This window comes from Hyperoodon ampullatus (genome assembly GCF_949752795.1).
Source record: "Hyperoodon ampullatus genome assembly, chromosome: 15".
Classification (NCBI taxonomy): Eukaryota; Metazoa; Chordata; class Mammalia; order Artiodactyla; family Ziphiidae; genus Hyperoodon; species Hyperoodon ampullatus.
This window is the reverse complement of record NC_136928.1, coordinates 16,052,656-16,057,726: the sequence shown is the minus strand read 5'-3', so window position 1 is coordinate 16,057,726 and position 5,071 is coordinate 16,052,656.

Below are 5,071 nucleotides of genomic sequence, written 5' to 3'. Positions count from 1 at the left end.
ATCCAAGTACATGGCTGAGGTCTGGTGTCTGGTTTTCAGGTTCAAGTCCAAGTCCAAAGACAAGGTCAGTAGCCAAGGCCTTTGACCAGGTTGAGATCTGACGTATAGTCCAAAGATCAGGTCCGAGGTCTAGGGCTAGGTCTGAGTTCCAGGTTCAAAGTTCAGGTGCAAGGTCAAAGGTCTACTTCCAATGTCCAAGTCCAGGATTTGGTTCAAGGCCCATGACTATTTTTGAGGTTCAAGTTATATCCAGGCTCACATCCAAGGTTGAGGGACAAAGTGCAGGTCAGATTTGAGAGGATGAGGGGATAATGACCAAAAAGGCATAGTAGAAAGACCCTGAGTTCACCTCCTCTCATGAGCACAACAAAATCACAACTATTTACAGAACAACCATCAATAAAAAAGACCAGAACCTATCAGAAAAGATCTTCTACAACTAAAGACATAAAGAAGGAACCATGACAACACAGATAGGAGGGGCAGACTTGTGATATAATCAAGTCCCATACCCCTGGGTGGGCAACCCACAAACTGGAGAATAATTATAGAGATTCTCCCACAGGAGTGAGAGTTCTGAGCCCCACTTCGGGCTCCCCAGCCTGGGGGTCCTGTACCAGGAAGATGAGCTCCCAGAAGATTTGGCTTTGAAGACCATCAGGGTTTAATTTCAGGAGTCTTTGGGAAGACTGGGGGAAACAGAGACTTCACTCATAAAGGGTGCACACAAGATCTCACGCTCACAGGAACCCAGAGCAAAAGCAGTAATTTGACAGGAGCCTGGGCCAGACCTACCTGCTGGCCTTGGAGAGTGTCCCAGAGAGGCTGAGCAAGGGGGTGGCTGCAGCTCACCTGGGGGACATAGACACTGGTGGCAGCAATATTGGGGAACGTTCTAGTGTGGGAACAATGCTCCTTGGGGCTTCCACTATGGCTCATTAGCCCCAGTACCTGGCCCCACCCAACAGCCTACAGGCACCAGTGCTGGGAAGCCTCAGGCCAAACAACTAACTAGGCAGGGACACAGCCCCACCCGTTAGCAGACGCTGCCTGAAGAGTTCCTGAGCTCACAGCCACCTCTAGATATGACCCTGTCCACCAGAGGGCCAAGACCCAGCTCCACTCAGTGGTGGAAGCCCTCACCAGCTTCTAGACCAGCCTCACCCACCAGGGGGCAGACACCAGACAGAAGAAAACCACAATCCAGGTGCCAAAAGCCACTTGCTTTTCTTCTCTGCAGAGAGGAGGCTGCAGAGTTGGGAAGCCCCGGGGGTGCTCCTTCTGTTCTTTCAGGCTCCCGGGCTTGTACCAGTGCACTCTGCGAACCAGCTGTGCCCCAGCGGTGCAATGGAGCACCCACCCTGGGGGCCTGGCAATTGCTTGGCATTTAAAAAAAATTTCTGGAGGGCTCCAGGAGCACTGTAGGGGTTCGGAAGTGGTTCTCGGAGGCTCCCCCAACCTTGACTGCATTTGTGTGCAGCTGAGTGCGAGGCCAGCGTCCAGTGAGGGACAGGGGTTGCTCGTGTGTGATGTCAGAAGAGAGGCTGGACCGAGGGTGCAAAGTGGGAGGGAGAGGAGGAGCCCATTTAGGACCGAGATCACAGGATGTTTCCGGCTTTAAATTGAAAGGAGAGGGGTGCTCCCCAACCCTTGTAATAACTGTGAGCTGCAAGGGTGTTCTTAGATTCTGGTATTTAGGTTATTTTGTTTTTTGTATTAAAATAATGCTACAATAAACATTTGTACATGTCTCTGGGTACACATGTGTGAAAGCTTTCCTGTGTATGGGAGCCAGAAGTGTGGTTGCTATGTTACAGGAATAAGTCTTCAACTTTACTAATCAAAATCACTCCCTGCACTTCAGAGAAGCATTTTTCTTCTCCATTTTATTCATTCAGGGTTTGCATTTCACCTCTCCTTCCTCAGAGTATTACTAATGGCCCCAGACCCAGAGAAGGAATCTGCCTTGGCTTCCTTCTATTTGATAGAACCCTGGCAGAAGGGTCCGAGAGGGACCAGAGTGTGCTTGATAAAGTTACAGCAGGTCTCTGGTCCTGCTTAATTTTGGGAGTTGGTAGCATCAGATGTCTGAGGGCCAGTGTTTCAGGGGGGATGGAGCAGTCTTCTCTCTTACTGAGTCAGTTGAGTTACAAATTTTTTCAGATGCTCCTTATACTGTTACTGCCAAGATATCCTTTGCCCAGCTCTGTGTGGTTCCTTGAGGCCTGGAAGCTTTGGGACTTTCCAAGCTTGAGGCATTGGACTCTTTACCAGGCTGTTTTCCCCAGAGTCAAAAAGCTCCAGCCCGGTCATCTGAGGTCCTGCCACCTCTCACCTTCCCAGGGTTCTGCCAGGGATCCTGCATCAGTCCATACCTTGAGGGGTGCCCACCAACATTTTCTTTCTTTTTTGTTTCAGAGACTCTCTCTCTTGAGACAGACAGACAGACAGACACACACACGGACCTCAATGAGCTTAGATTCCCACAAAAGGCACAAAGAGAAGCTGTCTCCCAGCATGGATCCCCATGGCTGAACCCAGTACAGAGGGAAGAATGGCCTTCAGGGGCTGGGAGACCACAAACCCTGTCTCAGGTTCCAAGACAGTGAACGGCAGTCCTGAAAACAACCCGAGACTCAACTTCCCAACAATCTTGGAACAATCTTTTCATCTTAACTAGATGAAATTGTATTCATTTATTTCTCTAGGACAATAATGTGACTTTTTGTGCACCCAAGAAGTTGAACGGGCCATCCCCATTATACTGTGTTATTTTAAAGTTTATTCACAACAACTCTGTGAGACAGGCAATATGGTTCCCATTTTTCAGGTGGGGAAAGCGAGGCCTAGTGAGGCAAAATAACCTGCCCAAGAGGCAGGGCTGTGACTTGAACGACAGCAGTCCTGATTCCCCAAAGCCCATATTCTAACTTGCCACCCAAACTCCTTGGGCATAAGCACTGGACAAAGCTGGGGAAACGCTTACCCAGCTTTCTGTCCATCCATGCCTTCCCGAACTGCCTGACCAACCCCCATGGTGACCCGGGACAAATGATGCCAGGAATCTTAGCATCCTGCTTGGGATACACTTCTTATATATCTGAATGCTTTGAATCACTCACTCTGACAAACGTTGCCGCTTCGGTTGCATTTTCTTACCTGCTTTTGTACTTATCCCCTTCACATCGAGCATCTGCTGCCCCTGTTCACCAGCGCCCGTTCTTTTGGGGAAGCCGGGCTCATCGCCCTAGAAACATACCCCAGGACTGAATCTTCCCTTATAACAAACTATGAAGCAGGAGTCATTCAGTATTTTTAAAATCCAGGTCTCTATTTTTCCTGTGCAAACATGAATGTAGGCAAAATTAATAGTCAAAAGGCTTTTTAAAATATATGCATTTTGATAACACGCTGCTAGTTACATTTTGCTGTTGATATGAGCTTGGATCACACTTTCCTTTAATAGGCCTTTGAAATTCCTTTTAGAAAGTTAAAATGGTCAAATGATCCATAGTAAAAACCAGAAGAGACCCATGTAAATCCAAAATACATACTTGAAAAGGCAGCACCTTTTGGATGAACTACATTAGGGCCGAGTTATATAGAATATGGATTATATAACAGTGGACCACAGAGACTTCAAAGCAAATGGGGCATCTTGTCTGAGAACAAGAGAGAACAGGAAGAAAGAGGAGGAGAAGGAAGGGAAGAGAAAGAAGGAAGAAGAAGGGGAGACAGAGACAGAGAGACTGATGGAAAAGAGGATCACGAAAACCTACACATACGGCTTCTCTGCATCAGGAGAGTGACTCGTCTTTGGGTAATTTACAATGTGTATTAAACAAAGGATGGACCATTAAGGTAATAATTCACAAACAGAACCCAAATCTAGAGATCTTATATAAAATGTTAATGCAATACTATTTACTGGATTAGACAAAAAGAGCTAGGTTCTACACTGTGCACATTTTCACCTAAGAGCTTTGCCTCAGGATGTAATTCCAAGGGAGAGCAAGGCTTCCTCTTCAGGGGTCAAGGAGCAGTTTGCAAAAACATGGCCTAAGGGTCTCATCTCCTAAAAGTCCTGGTGGTCAGCTTGTTTGGCTTAGGACCCCATTCTGACCTCCGACCTGGGAGCCTTTCCCCTCCACATAACTCCCCCCACCAAGTCAGAACAGGCTGCCCCAGAACCCTGACTCAGATACCAGGAGAGAGGTTGTCTTTGAACCCTGCTGGCAAGTTAGGAGATGTCTCTTTCCCTAACGGAGATGCTCTTTTCTATGAAACAGATTCCGTTTTCACAGCAGCTGGATGGCAGGGAGCCTGGATTTGCTTCTCAGACTCGAAGTGACCTCAACTGGGGCGACCTGGCTTTATCCCTTGTGCTTGTTGCAGCACCAATGGCCAGGATTTCTAGGGTCCCAAAGAGCACACGAGGATATACCAGAGTCAGAAACAAGCCCCAAACTGTCTCGTGTACTGAATTTGAGTCACCACATGTACTTCAGATTCTGTTACATCTCCCTCAGCAGAAGGGGGTGAAGTGAGGGGCAGGGGCGGGTGGGTGACTAAATCATCTTCCACTTATAAAAAAAAAAAAAAGAAGTTCAAAAGTCTAAAGATTCCCCGTGGATAAAAATTAAAAGAGTTTTGTGCTCACACTTTCATACTCTTGAGCAGGGGACACCTCACACTTTACAAAGCCCTGCTGCATGCAGTGTTTCTTTTTCTTTTTTCTTTTTTTTTTTTTTTTCCGGTACGTGGGCCTCTCACTGTTGTGGCCTCTCCCGTTGCGGAGCACAGGCTCCGGACGCGCAGGCTCAACAGCCATGGCCCACGGGTCCAGCCGCTCCGCAGCATGTGGGATCCTCCCAGACCGGGTCACGAACTCGTGTTCCCTGCATTGGCAGGCGGACTCTCAACCACTGCGCCACCAGGGAAGCCCCATGCAGTGTTTCTTGTGGAGCTCACAGCAACCTGCCACTTAACTGGGGCAGATGTAAAGAGTCCCATTTTCTAGATGAGGAAAGCTGAGGCCATGCAGCTCGCAAAGGGTAAGGAAAGCTGGAAT